The sequence below is a fragment of the Setaria viridis genome, chromosome 9, assembly GCF_005286985.2.
Source record: "Setaria viridis chromosome 9, Setaria_viridis_v4.0, whole genome shotgun sequence".
Classification (NCBI taxonomy): Eukaryota; Viridiplantae; Streptophyta; class Magnoliopsida; order Poales; family Poaceae; genus Setaria; species Setaria viridis.
In genome coordinates, this window is record NC_048271.2 from 27,193,939 (window position 1) to 27,212,573 (window position 18,635).

At 48.7% G+C, this 18,635-nt stretch overlaps 1 pseudogene; it reads right to left on the bottom strand.

Annotated features, from left to right (window-relative positions):
• LOC140221161 (probable inactive purple acid phosphatase 2) overlaps positions 1–18,071 on the bottom strand; it is a 119,937-nt pseudogene extending 101,866 nt beyond the window's left edge.
• Between the last annotated feature and the right edge of the window lie 564 nt (positions 18,072–18,635).

Consider the following 18,635-nt stretch of genomic DNA (forward strand, 5'->3'; position numbering starts at 1 on the left):
CGGCAATAGTGCATTCAGGTGCCGAAATGCACCCGTTTTGCATCGTTTTTCGTGCCGGAACCGAATGCTCAAAAACACTCCCAAACATGTTCTAGGGTCTAATTAGGAAGATTGCATGCGTTCGTTGCGAAAAAATCCACCCGAGTTTCGCTACCCGGCAATAGTGCATTCGGGTGCCGAAATGCACCCGTTTTGCATCATTTTTCGTGCCAGAACCGAATGCCCAAAAAAACCCTCCCCAACATGTTCTAGTGCATATTTAGGAAGATTGCATGCGTTCGTTGCGACAAAATCCACCCGAGTTTCGCTACCCGGCAATAGTGCATTCGGGTGCCGAAATGCACCCGTTTTGCATCATTTTGCGTGCCGGAACCGAATGCCCAAAAACACTCCCAAACATGTTCTAGTGCATTTTTAGGAAGATTGCATGCGTTCGTTGCGAAAAAATCCACCCGAGTTTCGCTACCCGGCAATAGTGCATTCGGGTGCCGAAATGCACCCGTTTTGCATCATTTTGCGTGCCGGAACCGAATGCCCAAAAACACTCCCAAACATGTTCTAGTGCATATTTAGGAAGATTGCATGCGTTCGTTGCGAAAAAATCCACCCGAGTTTCGCTACCCGGCAATAGTGCATTCGGGTGCCGAAATGCACCCGTTTTGCATCATTTTGCGTGCCGGAACCGAATGCCCAAAAACACTCCCAAACATGTTCTAGTGCATATTTAGGAATATTGCATGCGTTCGTTGCGAAAAAATCCACACGAGTTTCGCTACCCGGCAATAGTGCATTCGGGTGCCGAAATGCACCCGTTTTGCATCATTTTGCGTGCCGGAACCGAATGCCCAAAAACACTCCCAAACATGTTCTAGTGCATATTTAGGAAGATTGCATGCGTTCGTTGCGAAAAAATCCACCCGAGTTTCGCTACCCCGGCAATAGTGCATTCGGGTGCCGAAATGCACCCGTTTTGCATCATTTTTCGTGCCGGAACCGAATGCCCAAAAACACTCCCAAACATGTTCTAGTGCATATTTAGGAAGATTGCATGCGTTCGTTGCGAAAAAATCCACCCGAGTTTCGCTACCCGGCAATAGTGCATTCGGGTGCCGAAATGCACCGGTTTTGCATCATTTTGCGTGCCGGAACCGAATGCCCAAAAACACTCCCAAACATGTTCTAGTGCATTTTTAGGAAGATTGCATGCGTTCGTTGCGAAAAAATCCACCCGAGTTTCGCTACCCGGCAATAGTGCATTCGGGTGCCGAAATGCACCGGTTTTGCATCATTTTTCGTGCCGGAACCGAATGCCCAAAAACACTCCCAAACATGTTCTAGTGCATATTTAGGAAGATTGCATGCGTTCGTTGCGAAAAAATCCACCCGAGTTTCGCTACCCCGGCAATAGTGCATTCGGGTGCCGAAATGCACCCGTTTTGCATCATTTTGCGTGCCGGAACCGAATGCCCAAAAACACTCCCAAACATGTTCTAGTGCATTTTAGGAAGATTGCATGCGTTCGTTGCGAAAAAATCCACCCGAGTTTCGCTACCCCGGCAATAGTGCATTCAGGTGCCGAAATGCACCCGTTTTGCATCGTTTTTCGTGCCTGAACCGAATGCTCAAAAACACTCCCAAACATGTTCTAGGGTCTAATTAGGAAGATTGCATGCGTTCGTTGCGAAAAAATCCACCCGAGTTTCGCTACCCGGCAATAGTGCATTCGGGTGCCGAAATGCACCCGTTTTGCATCATTTTGCGTGCCGGAACCGAATGCCCAAAAACACTCCCAAACATGTTCTAGTGCATTTTTAGGAAGATTGCATGCGTTCGTTGCGAAAAAATCCACCCGAGTTTCGCTACCCGGCAATAGTGCATTCGGGTGCCGAAATGCACCCGTTTTGCATCATTTTTCGTGCCGGAACCGAATGCCCAAAAACACTCCCAAACATGTTCTAGTGCATATTTAGGAAGATTGCATGCGTTCGTTGCGAAAAAATCCACCCGAGTTTCGCTACCCGGCAATAGTGCATTCGGGTGCCGAAATGCACCCGTTTTGCATCATTTTGCGTGCCGGAACCGAATGCCCAAAAACACTCCCAAACATGTTCTAGTGCATTTTTAGGAAGATTGCATGCGTTCGTTGCGAAAAAATCCACCCGAGTTTCGCTACCCGGCAATAGTGCATTCGGGTGCCGAAATGCACCCGTTTTGCATCATTTTTCGTGCCGGAACCGAATGCCCAAAAACACTCCCAAACATGTTCTAGTGCATATTTAGGAAGATTGCATGCGTTCGTTGCGAAAAAATCCACCCGAGTTTCGCTACCCGGCAATAGTGCATTCGGGTGCCGAAATGCACCCGTTTTGCATCATTTTTCGTGCCGGAACCGAATGCCCAAAAACACTCCCAAACATGTTCTAGTGCATATTTAGGAAGATTGCATGCGTTCGTTGCGAAAAAATCCACCCGAGTTTCGCTACCCGGCAATAGTGCATTCGGGTGCCGAAATGCACCCGTTTTGCATCATTTTTCGTGCCGGAACCGAATCCCAAAAACACTCCCAAACATGTTCTAGTGCATATTTAGGAAGATTGCATGCGTTCGTTGCGAAAAAATCCACCCGAGTTTCGCTACCCCCCGGCAATAGTGCATTCGGGTGCCGAAATGCACCGGTTTTGCATCATTTTGCGTGCCGGAACCGAATGCCCAAAAACACTCCCAAACATGTTCTAGTGCATTTTTAGGAAGATTGCATGCGTTCGTTGCGAAAAAATCCACCCGAGTTTTGCTACCCGGCAATAGTGCATTCGGGTGCCGAAATGCACCCGTTTTGCATCATTTTTCGTGCCGGAACCGAATGCCCAAAAACACTCCCCAAACATGTTCTAGTGCATATTTAGGAAGATTGCATGCGTTCGTTGCGAAAAAATCCACCCGAGTTTCGCTACCCGGCAATAGTGCATTCGGGTGCCGAAATGCACCCGTTTTGCATCATTTTGCGTGCCGGAACCGAATGCCCAAAAACACTCCCAAACATGTTCTAGTGCATTTTTAGGAAGATTGCATGCGTTCGTTGCGAAAAAATCCACCCGAGTTTCGCTACCCGGCAATAGTGCATTCAGGTGCCGAAATGCACCCGTTTTGCATCGTTTTTCGTGCCGGAACCGAATGCTCAAAAACACTCCCAAACATGTTCTAGGGTCTAATTAGGAAGATTGCATGCGTTCGTTGCGAAAAAATCCACCCGAGTTTCGCTACCCGGCAATAGTGCATTCGGGTGCCGAAATGCACCCGTTTTGCATCATTTTTCGTGCCGGAACCGAATGCCCAAAAACACTCCCAAACATGTTCTAGTGCATATTTAGGAAGATTGCATGCGTTCGTTGCGAAAAAATCCACCCGAGTTTCGCTACCCCGGCAATAGTGCATTCGGGTGCCGAAATGCACCCGTTTTGCATCATTTTGCGTGCCGGAACCGAATGCCCAAAAACACTCCCAAACATGTTCTAGTGCATTTTTAGGAAGATTGCATGCGTTCGTTGCGAAAAAATCCACCCGAGTTTTGCTACCCGGCAATAGTGCATTCGGGTGCCGAAATGCACCCGTTTTGCATCATTTTGCGTGCCGGAACCGAATGCCCAAAAACACTCCCAAACATGTTCTAGTGCATATTTAGGAAGATTGCATGCGTTCGTTGCGAAAAAATCCACCCGAGTTTCGCTACCCGGCAATAGTGCATTCGGGTGCCGAAATGCACCCGTTTTGCATCATTTTGCGTGCCGGAACCGAATGCCCAAAAACACTCCCAAACATGTTCTAGTGCATATTTAGGAAGATTGCATGCGTTCGTTGCGAAAAAATCCACCCGAGTTTCGCTACCCGGCAATAGTGCATTCGGGTGCCGAAATGCACCCGTTTTGCATCATTTTTCGTGCCGGAACCGAATGCCCAAAAACACTCCCAAACATGTTCTAGTGCATATTTAGGAAGATTGCATGCGTTCGTTGCGAAAAAATCCACCCGAGTTTCGCTACCCGGCAATAGTGCATTCGGGTGCCGAAATGCACCCGTTTTGCATCATTTTTCGTGCCGGAACCGAATGCCCAAAAACACTCCCCAAACATGTTCTAGTGCATATTTAGGAAGATTGCATGCGTTCGTTGCGAAAAAATCCACCCGAGTTTCGCTACCCGGCAATAGTGCATTCGGGTGCCGAAATGCACCCGTTTTGCATCATTTTTCGTGCCGGAACCGAATGCCCAAAAACACTCCCAAACATGTTCTAGTGCATTTTTAGGAAGATTGCATGCGTTCGTTGCGAAAAAATCCACCCGAGTTTCGCTACCCGGCAATAGTGCATTCAGGTGCCGAAATGCACCCGTTTTGCATCGTTTTTCGTGCCGGAACCGAATGCCCAAAAACACTCCCAAACATGTTCTAGTGCATATTTAGGAAGATTGCATGCGTTCGTTGCGAAAAAATCCACCCGAGTTTCGCTACCCGGCAATAGTGCATTCGGGTGCCGAAATGCACCCGTTTTGCATCATTTTGCGTGCCGGAACCGAATGCCCAAAACACTCCCAAACATGTTCTAGTGCATTTTTAGGAAGATTGCATGCGTTCGTTGCGAAAAAATCCACCCGAGTTTGGCTACCCGGCAATAGTGCATTCAGGTGCCGAAATGCACCCGTTTTGCATCGTTTTTCGTGCCGGAACCGAATGCCCAAAAACACTCCCAAACATGTTCTAGGGTCTAATTAGGAAGATTGCATGCGTTCGTTGCGAAAAAATCCACCCGAGTTTCGCTACCCGGCAATAGTGCATTCGGGTGCCGAAATGCACCCGTTTTGCATCATTTTGCGTGCCGGAACCGAATGCCCAAAAACACTCCCAAACATGTTCTAGTGCATATTTAGGAAGATTGCATGCGTTCGTTGCGAAAAAATCCACCCGAGTTTCGCTACCCGGCAATAGTGCATTCGGGTGCCGAAATGCACCCGTTTTGCATCATTTTGCGTGCCGGAACCGAATGCCCAAAAACACTCCCAAACATGTTCTAGTGCATATTTAGGAATATTGCATGCGTTCGTTGCGAAAAAATCCACCCGAGTTTCGCTACCCGGCAATAGTGCATTCGGGTGCCGAAATGCACCCGTTTTGCATCATTTTGCGTGCCGGAACCGAATGCCCAAAAACACTCCCAAACATGTTCTAGTGCATATTTAGGAAGATTGCATGCGTTCGTTGCGAAAAAATCCACCCGAGTTTCGCTACCCGGCAATAGTGCATTCGGGTGCCGAAATGCACCCGTTTTGCATCATTTTTCGTGCCGGAACCGAATGCCCAAAAACACTCCCAAACATGTTCTAGTGCATATTTAGGAAGATTGCATGCGTTCGTTGCGAAAAAATCCACCCGAGTTTCGCTACCCGGCAATAGTGCATTCGGGTGCCGAAATGCACCCGTTTTGCATCATTTTGCGTGCCGGAACCGAATGCCCAAAAACACTCCCAAACATGTTCTAGTGCATTTTTAGGAAGATTGCATGCGTTCGTTGCGAAAAAATCCACCCGAGTTTCGCTACCCGGCAATAGTGCATTCGGGTGCCGAAATGCACCCGTTTTGCATCATTTTTCGTGCCGGAACCGAATGCCCAAAAACACTCCCCAAACATGTTCTAGTGCATATTTAGGAAGATTGCATGCGTTCGTTGCGAAAAAATCCACCCGAGTTTCGCTACCCGGCAATAGTGCATTCGGGTGCCGAAATGCACCCGTTTTGCATCATTTTTCGTGCCGGAACCGAATGCCCAAAAACACTCCCAAACATGTTCTAGTGCATATTTAGGAAGATTGCATGCGTTCGTTGCGAAAAAATCCACCCGAGTTTCGCTACCCGGCAATAGTGCATTCGGGTGCCGAAATGCACCCGTTTTGCATCATTTTGCGTGCCGGAACCGAATGCCCAAAAACACTCCCAAACATGTTCTAGTGCATTTTTAGGAAGATTGCATGCGTTCGTTGCGAAAAAATCCACCCGAGTTTGGCTACCCGGCAATAGTGCATTCAGGTGCCGAAATGCACCCGTTTTGCATCGTTTTTCGTGCCGGAACCGAATGCTCAAAAACACTCCCAAACATGTTCTAGGGTCTAATTAGGAAGATTGCATGCGTTCGTTGCGAAAAAATCCACCCGAGTTTCGCTACCCCGGCAATAGTGCATTCGGGTGCCGAAATGCACCCGTTTTGCATCATTTTTCGTGCCGGAACCGAATGCCCAAAAACACTCCCCAAACATGTTCTAGTGCATATTTAGGAAGATTGCATGCGTTCGTTGCGAAAAAATCCACCCGAGTTTCGCTACCCGGCAATAGTGCATTCGGGTGCCGAAATGCACCCGTTTTGCATCATTTTTCGTGCCGGAACCGAATGCCCAAAAACACTCCCAAACATGTTCTAGTGCATATTTAGGAAGATTGCATGCGTTCGTTGCGACAAAATCCACCCGAGTTTCGCTACCCGGCAATAGTGCATTCGGGTGCCGAAATGCACCCGTTTTGCATCATTTTGCGTGCCGGAACCGAATGCCCAAAACACTCCCAAACATGTTCTAGTGCATTTTTAGGAAGATTGCATGCGTTCGTTGCGAAAAAATCCACCCGAGTTTCGCTACCCGGCAATAGTGCATTCGGGTGCCGAAATGCACCCGTTTTGCATCATTTTGCGTGCCGGAACCGAATGCCCAAAAACACTCCCAAACATGTTCTAGTGCATATTTAGGAAGATTGCATGCGTTCGTTGCGAAAAAATCCACACGAGTTTCGCTACCCGGCAATAGTGCATTCGGGTGCCGAAATGCACCCGTTTTGCATCATTTTGCGTGCCGGAACCGAATGCCCAAAACACTCCCAAACATGTTCTAGTGCATTTTTAGGAAGATTGCATGCGTTCGTTGCGAAAAAATCCACCCGAGTTTCGCTACCCGGCAATAGTGCATTCGGGTGCCGAAATGCACCCGTTTTGCATCATTTTTCGTGCCGGAACCGAATGCCCAAAAACACTCCCAAACATGTTCTAGTGCATATTTAGGAAGATTGCATGCGTTCGTTGCGAAAAAATCCACCCGAGTTTCGCTACCCGGCAATAGTGCATTCGGGTGCCGAAATGCACCCGTTTTGCATCATTTTGCGTGCCGGAACCGAATGCCCAAAAACACTCCCAAACATGTTCTAGTGCATTTTTAGGAAGATTGCATGCGTTCGTTGCGAAAAAATCCACCCGAGTTTCGCTACCCGGCAATAGTGCATTCGGGTGCCGAAATGCACCCGTTTTGCATCATTTTGCGTGCCGGAACCGAATGCCCAAAAACACTCCCAAACATGTTCTAGTGCATATTTAGGAAGATTGCATGCGTTCGTTGCGAAAAAATCCACACGAGTTTCGCTACCCGGCAATAGTGCATTCGGGTGCCGAAATGCACCCGTTTTGCATCATTTTGCGTGCCGGAACCGAATGCCCAAAAACACTCCCAAACATGTTCTAGTGCATATTTAGGATGATTGCATGCGTTCGTTACGAAAAAATCCACCCGAGTTTTGCTACCCGGCAATAGTGCATTCGGGTGCCGGAATGCACCCGTTTTGCATCATTTTTCATGCCGGAACCGAATGCCCAAAAACACTCCCAAACATGTTCTAGTGCATATTTAGGAAGATTGCATGCGTTCGTTGCGACAAAATCCACCCGAGTTTCGCTACCCGGCAATAGTGCATTCGGGTGCCGAAATGCACCCGTTTTGCATCATTTTGCGTGCCGGAACCGAATGCCCAAAAACACTCCCAAACATGTTCTAGTGCATTTTTAGGAAGATTGCATGCGTTCGTTGCGAAAAAATCCACCCGAGTTTCGCTACCCGGCAATAGTGCATTCGGGTGCCGAAATGCACCCGTTTTGCATCATTTTGCGTGCCGGAACCGAATGCCCAAAAACACTCCCAAACATGTTCTAGTGCATATTTAGGAAGATTGCATGCGTTCGTTGCGAAAAAATCCACCCGAGTTTCGCTACCCGGCAATAGTGCATTCGGGTGCCGAAATGCACCCGTTTTGCATCATTTTGCGTGGCGGAACCGAATGCCCAAAAACACTCCCAAACATGTTCTAGTGCATATTTAGGAATATTGCATGCGTTCGTTGCGAAAAAATCCACACGAGTTTCGCTACCCGGCAATAGTGCATTCGGGTGCCGAAATGCACCCGTTTTGCATCATTTTGCGTGCCGGAACCGAATGCCCAAAAACACTCCCAAACAAGTTCTAGTGCATATTTAGGAAGATTGCATGCGTTCGTTGCGAAAAAATCCACCCGAGTTTCGCTACCCGGCAATAGTGCATTCGGGTGCCGAAATGCACCCGTTTTGCATCATTTTGCGTGCCGGAACCGAATGCCCAAAAACACTCCCAAACATGTTCTAGTGCATTTTTAGGAAGATTGCATGCGTTCGTTGCGAAAAAATCCACCCGAGTTTCGCTACCCGGCAATAGTGCATTCGGGTGCCGAAATGCACCCGTTTTGCATCATTTTTCGTGCCGGAACCGAATGCCCAAAAACACTCCCAAACATGTTCTAGTGCATATTTAGGAAGATTGCATGCGTTCGTTGCGAAAAAATCCACCCGAGTTTCGCTACCCGGCAATAGTGCATTCGGGTGCCGAAATGCACCCGTTTTGCATCATTTTGCGTGCCGGAACCGAATGCCCAAAAACACTCCCAAACATGTTCTAGTGCATTTTTAGGAAGATTGCATGCGTTCGTTGCGAAAAAATCCACCCGAGTTTCGCTACCCGGCAATAGTGCATTCGGGTGCCGAAATGCACCCGTTTTGCATCATTTTGCGTGCCGGAACCGAATGCCCAAAAACACTCCCAAACATGTTCTAGTGCATATTTAGGAAGATTGCATGCGTTCGTTGCGAAAAAATCCACCCGAGTTTCGCTACCCGGCAATAGTGCATTCGGGTGCCGAAATGCACCCGTTTTGCATCATTTTGCGTGGCGGAACCGAATGCCCAAAAACACTCCCAAACATGTTCTAGTGCATATTTAGGAATATTGCATGCGTTCGTTGCGAAAAAATCCACACGAGTTTCGCTACCCGGCAATAGTGCATTCGGGTGCCGAAATGCACCCGTTTTGCATCATTTTGCGTGCCGGAACCGAATGCCCAAAAACACTCCCAAACATGTTCTAGTGCATATTTAGGAAGATTGCATGCGTTCGTTGCGAAAAAATCCACCCGAGTTTCGCTACCCGGCAATAGTGCATTCGGGTGCCGAAATGCACCCGTTTTGCATCATTTTTCGTGCCGGAACCGAATGCCCAAAAACACTCCCAAACATGTTCTAGTGCATATTTAGGAAGATTGCATGCGTTCGTTGCGAAAAAATCCACCCGAGTTTCGCTACCCGGCAATAGTGCATTCGGGTGCCGAAATGCACCCGTTTTGCATCATTTTGCGTGCCGGAACCGAATGCCCAAAAACACTCCCAAACATGTTCTAGTGCATATTTAGGATTATTGCATGCGTTCGTTGCGAAAAAATCCACACGAGTTTCGCTACCCGGCAATAGTGCATTCGGGTGCCGAAATGCACCCGTTTTGCATCATTTTGCGTGCCGGAACCGAATGCCCAAAAACACTCCCAAACATGTTCTAGTGCATATTTAGGAAGATTGCATGCGTTCGTTGCGAAAAAATCCACCCGAGTTTCGCTACCCGGCAATAGTGCATTCGGGTGCCGAAATGCACCCGTTTTGCATCATTTTTCGTGCCGGAACCGAATGCCCAAAAACACTCCCAAACATGTTCTAGTGCATATTTAGGAAGATTGCATGCGTTCGTTGCGAAAAAATCCACCCGAGTTTCGCTACCCGGCAATAGTGCATTCGGGTGCCGAAATGCACCCGTTTTGCATCATTTTGCGTGCCGGAACCGAATGCCCAAAAACACTCCCAAACATGTTCTAGTGCATTTTTAGGAAGATTGCATGCGTTCGTTGCGAAAAAATCCACCCGAGTTTCGCTACCCGGCAATAGTGCATTCGGGTGCCGAAATGCACCCGTTTTGCATCATTTTGCGTGCCGGAACCGAATGCCCAAAAACACTCCCAAACATGTTCTAGTGCATATTTAGGAAGATTGCATGCGTTCGTTGCGAAAAAATCCACACGAGTTTCGCTACCCGGCAATAGTGCATTCGGGTGCCGAAATGCACCCGTTTTGCATCATTTTGCGTGCCGGAACCGAATGCCCAAAAACACTCCCAAACATGTTCTAGTGCATATTTAGGATGATTGCATGCGTTCGTTACGAAAAAATCCACCCGAGTTTTGCTACCCGGCAATAGTGCATTCGGGTGCCGGAATGCACCCGTTTTGCATCATTTTTCATGCCGGAACCGAATGCCCAAAAACACTCCCAAACATGTTCTAGTGCATATTTAGGAAGATTGCATGCGTTCGTTGCGACAAAATCCACCCGAGTTTCGCTACCCGGCAATAGTGCATTCGGGTGCCGAAATGCACCCGTTTTGCATCATTTTGCGTGCCGGAACCGAATGCCCAAAAACACTCCCAAACATGTTCTAGTGCATTTTTAGGAAGATTGCATGCGTTCGTTGCGAAAAAATCCACCCGAGTTTCGCTACCCGGCAATAGTGCATTCGGGTGCCGAAATGCACCCGTTTTGCATCATTTTGCGTGCCGGAACCGAATGCCCAAAAACACTCCCAAACATGTTCTAGTGCATATTTAGGAAGATTGCATGCGTTCGTTGCGAAAAAATCCACCCGAGTTTCGCTACCCGGCAATAGTGCATTCGGGTGCCGAAATGCACCCGTTTTGCATCATTTTGCGTGGCGGAACCGAATGCCCAAAAACACTCCCAAACATGTTCTAGTGCATATTTAGGAATATTGCATGCGTTCGTTGCGAAAAAATCCACACGAGTTTCGCTACCCGGCAATAGTGCATTCGGGTGCCGAAATGCACCCGTTTTGCATCATTTTGCGTGCCGGAACCGAATGCCCAAAAACACTCCCAAACATGTTCTAGTGCATATTTAGGAAGATTGCATGCGTTCGTTGCGAAAAAATCCACCCGAGTTTCGCTACCCGGCAATAGTGCATTCGGGTGCCGAAATGCACCCGTTTTGCATCATTTTTCGTGCCGGAACCGAATGCCCAAAAACACTCCCAAACATGTTCTAGTGCATATTTAGGAAGATTGCATGCGTTCGTTGCGAAAAAATCCACCCGAGTTTCGCTACCCGGCAATAGTGCATTCGGGTGCCGAAATGCACCCGTTTTGCATCATTTTGCGTGCCGGAACCGAATGCCCAAAAACACTCCCAAACATGTTCTAGTGCATATTTAGGAAGATTGCATGCGTTCGTTGCGAAAAAATCCACCCGAGTTTCGCTACCCGGCAATAGTGCATTCGGGTGCCGAAATGCACCCGTTTTGCATCATTTTGCGTGCCGGAACCGAATGCCCAAAAACACTCCCAAACATGTTCTAGTGCATATTTAGGAAGATTGCATGCGTTCGTTGCGAAAAAATCCACCCGAGTTTCGCTACCCGGCAATAGTGCATTCGGGTGCCGAAATGCACCCGTTTTGCATCATTTTGCGTGCCGGAACCGAATGCCCAAAAACACTCCCAAACATGTTCTAGTGCATATTTAGGATTATTGCATGCGTTCGTTGCGAAAAAATCCACACGAGTTTCGCTACCCGGCAATAGTGCATTCGGGTGCCGAAATGAACCCGTTTTGCATCATTTTGCGTGCCGGAACCGAATGCCCAAAAACACTCTCAAACATGTTCTAGTGCATATTTAGGAAGATTGCATGCGTTCGTTGCGAAAAAATCCACACGAGTTTCGCTACCCGGCAATAGTGCATTCGGGTGCCGAAATGCACCCGTTTTGCATCATTTTGCGTGCCGGAACCGAATGCCCAAAACACTCCCAAACATGTTCTAGTGCATATTTAGGAATATTGCATGCGTTCGTTGCGAAAAAATCCACCCGAGTTTCGCTACCCGGCAATAGTGCATTCGGGTGCCGAAATGCACCCGTTTTGCATCATTTTTCGTGCCGGAACCGAATGCCCAAAAACACTCCCAAACATGTTCTAGTGCATATTTAGGAAGATTGCATGCGTTCGTTGCGAAAAAATCCACCCGAGTTTCGCTACCCGGCAATAGTGCATTCGGGTGCCGAAATGCACCCGTTTTGCATAATTTTGCGTGCCGGAACCGAATGCCCGAAAACACTCCCAAACATGTTCTAGTGCATATTTAGGAATATTGCATGCGTTCGTTGCGAAAAAATCCACACGAGTTTCGCTACCCGGCAATAGTGCATTCGGGTGCCGAAATGCACCCGTTTTGCATCATTTTGCGTGCCGGAACCGAATGCCCAAAAACACTCCCAAACATGTTCTAGTGCATATTTAGGAAGATTGCATGCGTTCGTTGCGAAAAAATCCACCCGAGTTTCGCTACCCGGCAATAGTGCATTCGGGTGCCGAAATGCACCCGTTTTGCATCATTTTGCGTGCCGGAACCGAATGCCCAAAAACACTCCCAAAAATGTTCTAGTGCATATTTAGGAAGATTGCATGCGTTCGTTGCGAAAAAATCCACCCGAGTTTCGCTACCCGGCAATAGTGCATTCGGGTGCCGAAATGCACCCGTTTTGCATCATTTTGCGTGCCGGAACCGAATGCCCAAGAACACTCCCAAACATGTTCTAGTGAATATTTAGGATTATTGCATGCGTTCGTTGCGAAAAAATCCACACGAGTTTCGCTACCCGGCAATAGTGCATTCGGGTGCCGAAATGCACCCGTTTTGCATCATTTTGCGTGCCGGAACCGAATGCCCAAAACACTCCCAAACATGTTCTAGTGCATATTTAGGAATATTGCATGCGTTCGTTGCGAAAAAATCCACCCGAGTTTCGCTACCCGGCAATAGTGCATTCGGGTGCCGAAATGCACCCGTTTTGCATCATTTTTCGTGCCGGAACCGAATGCCCAAAAACACTCCCAAACATGTTCTAGTGCATATTTAGGAAGATTGCATGCGTTCGTTGCGAAAAAATCCACCCGAGTTTCGCTACCCGGCAATAGTGCATTCGGGTGCCGAAATGCACCCGTTTTGCATCATTTTGCGTGCCGGAACCGAATGCCCAAGAACACTCCCAAACATGTTCTAGTGAATATTTAGGATTATTGCATGCGTTCGTTGCGAAAAAATCCACACGAGTTTCGCTACCCGGCAATAGTGCATTCGGGTGCCGAAATGCACCCGTTTTGCATCATTTTGCGTGCCGGAACCGAATGCCCAAAACACTCCCAAACATGTTCTAGTGCATATTTAGGAATATTGCATGCGTTCGTTGCGAAAAAATCCACCCGAGTTTCGCTACCCGGCAATAGTGCATTCGGGTGCCGAAATGCACCCGTTTTGCATCATTTTTCGTGCCGGAACCGAATGCCCAAAAACACTCCCAAACATGTTCTAGTGCATATTTAGGAAGATTGCATGCGTTCGTTGCGAAAAAATCCACCCGAGTTTCGCTACCCGGCAATAGTGCATTCGGGTGCCGAAATGCACCCGTTTTGCATCATTTTGCGTGCCGGAACCGAATGCCCAAAAACACTCCCAAACATGTTCTAGTGCATATTTAGGAATATTGCATGCGTTCGTTGCGAAAAAATCCACACGAGTTTCGCTACCCGGCAATAGTGCATTCGGGTGCCGAAATGCACCCGTTTTGCATCATTTTGCGTGCCGGAACCGAATGCCCAAAAACACTCTCAAACATGTTCTAGTGCATATTTAGGAAGATTGCATGCGTTCGTTGCGAAAAAATCCACCCGAGTTTCGCTACCCGGCAATAGTGCATTCGGGTGCCGAAATGCACCCGTTTTGCATCATTTTTCGTGCCGGAACCGAATGCCCAAAAACACTCCCAAACATGTTCTAGTGCATATTTAGGAAGATTGCATGCATTCGTTGCGAAAAAATCCACCCGAGTTTCGCTACCCGGCAATAGTGCATTCGGGTGCCGAAATGCACCCGTTTTGCATCATTTTGCGTGCCGGAACCGAATGCCCAAAAACACTCCCAAACATGTTCTAGTGCATATTTAGGAAGATTGCATGCGTTCGTTGCGAAAAAATCCACACGAGTTTCGCTACCCGGCAGTAGTGCATTCGGGTGCCGAAATGCACCCGTTTTGCATCATTTTGCGTGCCGGAACCGAATGCCCAAAAACACTCCCAAACATGTTCTAGTGCATATTTAGGATGATTGCATGCGTTCGTTACGAAAAAATCCACCCGAGTTTTGCTACCCGGCAATAGTGCATTCGGGTGCCGGAATGCACCCGTTTTGCATCATTTTTCGTGCCGGAACCGAATGCCCAAAAACACTCCCAAACATGTTCTAGTGCATATTTAGGAAGATTGCATGCGTTCGTTGCGACAAAATCCACCCGAGTTTCGCTACCCGGCAATAGTGCATTCGGGTGCCGAAATGCACCCGTTTTGCATCATTTTGCGTGCCGGAACCGAATGCCCAAAAACACTCCCAAACATGTTCTAGTGCATATTTAGGAAGATTGCATGCGTTCGTTGCGAAAAAATCCACCCGAGTTTCGCTACCCGGCAATAGTGCATTCGGGTGCCGAAATGCACCCGTTTTGCATCATTTTGCGTGCCGGAACCGAATGCCCAAAAACACTCCCAAACATGTTCTAGTGCATATTTAGGAAGATTGCATGCGTTCGTTGCGAAAAAATCCACCCGAGTTTCGCTACCCGGCAATAGTGCATTCGGGTGCCGAAATGCACCCGTTTTGCATAATTTTGCGTGCCGGAACCGAATGCCCAAAAACACTCCCAAACATGTTCTAGTGCATATTTAGGAATATTGCATGCGTTCGTTGCGAAAAAATCCACACGAGTTTCGCTACCCGGCAATAGTGCATTCGGGTGCCGAAATGCACCCGTTTTGCATCATTTTGCGTGCCGGAACCGAATGCCCAAAAACACTCCCAAACATGTTCTAGTGCATATTTAGGAAGATTGCATGCGTTCGTTGCGAAAAAATCCACCCGAGTTTCGCTACCCGGCAATAGTGCATTCGGGTGCCGAAATGCACCCGTTTTGCATCATTTTGCGTGCCGGAACCGAATGCCCAAAAACACTCCCAAACATGTTCTAGTGCATATTTAGGAAGATTGCATGCGTTCGTTGCGAAAAAATCCACCCGAGTTTCGCTACCCGGCAATAGTGCATTCGGGTGCCGAAATGCACCCGTTTTGCATCATTTTGCGTGCCGGAACCGAATGCCCAAAAACACTCCCAAACATGTTCTAGTGAATATTTAGGATTATTGCATGCGTTCGTTGCGAAAAAATCCACACGAGTTTCGCTACCCGGCAATAGTGCATTCGGGTGCCGAAATGCACCCGTTTTGCATCATTTTGCGTGCCGGAACCGAATGCCCAAAAACACTCTCAAACATGTTCTAGTGCATATTTAGGAAGATTGCATGCGTTCGTTGCGAAAAAATCCACACGAGTTTCGCTACCCGGCAATAGTGCATTCGGGTGCCGAAATGCACCCGTTTTGCATCATTTTGCGTGCCGGAACCGAATGCCCAAAAACACTCCCAAACATGTTCTAGTGCATATTTAGGAAGATTGCATGCGTTCGTTGCGAAAAAATCCACCCGAGTTTCGCTACCCGGCAATAGTGCATTCGGGTGCCGAAATGCACCCGTTTTGCATCATTTTTCGTGCCGGAACCGAATGCCCAAAAACACTCCCAAACATGTTCTAGTGCATATTTAGGAAGATTGCATGCGTTCGTTGCGAAAAAATCCACCCGAGTTTCGCTACCCGGCAATAGTGCATTCGGGTGCCGAAATGCACCCGTTTTGCATCATTTTTCGTGCCGGAACCGAATGCCCAAAAACACTCCCAAACATGTTCTAGTGCATATTTAGGAAGATTGCATGCGTTCGTTGCGAAAAAATCCACCCGAGTTTCGCTACCCGGCAATAGTGCATTCGGGTGCCGAAATGCACCCGTTTTGCATCATTTTGCGTGCCGGAACCGAATGCCCAAAAACACTCCCAAACATGTTCTAGTGCATATTTAGGAATATTGCATGCGTTCGTTGCGAAAAAATCCACACGAGTTTCGCTACCCGGCAATAGTGCATTCGGGTGCCGAAATGCACCCGTTTTGCATCATTTTGCGTGCCGGAACCGAATGCCCAAAAACACTCTCAAACATGTTCTAGTGCATATTTAGGAAGATTGCATGCGTTCGTTGCGAAAAAATCCACACGAGTTTCGCTACCCGGCAATAGTGCATTCGGGTGCCGAAATGCACCCGTTTTGCATCATTTTGCGTGCCGGAACCGAATGCCCAAAAACACTCCCAAACATGTTCTAGTGCATATTTAGGAATATTGCATGCGTTCGTTGCGAAAAAATCCACCCGAGTTTCGCTACCCGGCAATAGTGCATTCGGGTGCCGAAATGCACCCGTTTTGCATCATTTTTCGTGCCGGAACCGAATGCCCAAAAACACTCTCAAACATGTTCTAGTGCATATTTAGGAAGATTGCATGCGTTCGTTGCGAAAAAATCCACACGAGTTTCGCTACCCGGCAATAGTGCATTCGGGTGCCGAAATGCACCCGTTTTGCATCATTTTGCGTGCCGGAACCGAATGCCCAAAAACACTCCCAAACATGTTCTAGTGCATATTTAGGAAGATTGCATGCGTTCGTTGCGAAAAAATCCACCCGAGTTTCGCTACCCGGCAATAGTGCATTCGGGTGCCGAAATGCACCCGTTTTGCATCATTTTTCGTGCCGGAACCGAATGCCCAAAAACACTCCCAAACATGTTCTAGTGCATATTTAGGAAGATTGCATGCGTGCGTTGCGAAAAAATCCACCCGAGTTTCGCTACCCGGCAATAGTGCATTCGGGTGCCGAAATGCACCCGTTTTGCATCATTTTTCGTGCCGGAACCGAATGCCCAAAAACACTCCCAAACATGTTCTAGTGCATTTTTAGGAAGATTGCATGCGTTCGTTGCGAAAAAATCCACCCGAGTTTCGCTACCCGGCAATAGTGCATTCGGGTGCCGAAATGCACCCGTTTTGCATCATTTTGCGTGCCGGAACCGAATGCCCAAAAACACTCCCAAACATGTTCTAGTGCATATTTAGGAAGATTGCATGCGTTCGTTGCGAAAAAATCCACCCGAGTTTCGCTACCCGGCAATAGTGCATTCGGGTGCCGAAATGCACCCGTTTTGCATCATTTTTCGTGCCGGAACCGAATGCCCAAAAACACTCCCAAACATGTTCTAGTGCATATTTAGGAAGATTGCATGCGTTCGTTGCGAAAAAATCCACCCGAGTTTCGCTACCCGGCAATAGTGCATTCGGGTGCCGAAATGCACCCGTTTTGCATCATTTTTCGTGCCGGAACCGAATGCCCAAAAACACTCCCAAACTTGTTCTAGTGCATATTTAGGAAGATTCCATGCGTTCGTTGGTGGATGCCGGCGCACCCTATTGGCACCGGGGTCGCCCGCTGCTGGCTCCCCTTCTTCTCGGCCTTCTGGTACAGGGTGACCACGAAGAAGTACTTCTAGAGCGAGAAGTTGGTCTCGATGCCCAGGAACCCCTTGCACCGCGCGACGAACGCCGCGATGTGTTGGATCCCGTTGACATTAAGGTGTTGCAGCTCGAGCCCATAGTAGTGCAGCAGCCCGCGAAAGAAGAGGCTCGGCGGGATCGCGAACCCTCTCTCGTGGAAGTGGGCAAACGACACGACGTAGCCGGCGGGCGGACTCAGCACCTCCTCCATCTTGAGGAATCGCCATTCGCCTCTCTCGGTCCTCTCGCAGAGGAGGCCTTTCCTCGTGAGGCTGTCGGCGCGCAAGGTACCAAAGCTTGAGCGCGCCCAGCACCCCATCGCGAAGGAAAGAAAAGTTCAACGGCGGAGGGCGAGAAAGGCTGCTGCGCTGGGCAGAGGAAGGCGAACGTCGCGCAAGAAGGCAAAGGGCTCGCGAGAAAGCGAAAATACTTAGCAGCAGTTGCGGGCGGAACCGGCGAGGCAGACTCCCCGTCTTATAGGGAGGCGCGTGGGAAGCGGAATGGGCGGCCCCATCGCAGTAAATGCAACACCAGGTACGCCCTGTCACGCGCGCCTTTTTTGGAAGTCGTGCGCACAACCGGCTGTAGGAAACATCCCCTCCTCCCTCTTTTCGCGGGCCAGCGTCTTCCGTCACTTTGCCTCCCGGGGAACGCACGCGCACAACCTCCACCGCATCCAGCCCAGGGCCCATCAATAGGTAAGAAAGGGATACAGGGCCGAAAACGCCCCTACGGCCCATTACGGTCCAGGGGTTTGAAGGCCGGCCTGCTACGGGTTCAACGGCTGCCCCAGGATAACCCCGAGCAAGGGGTGAGAAGGGACGGGTCCGCTAGCGGCCATCACCCGGGCGCACGATAGCCTAGGGTGTCCCGACCTCACGTT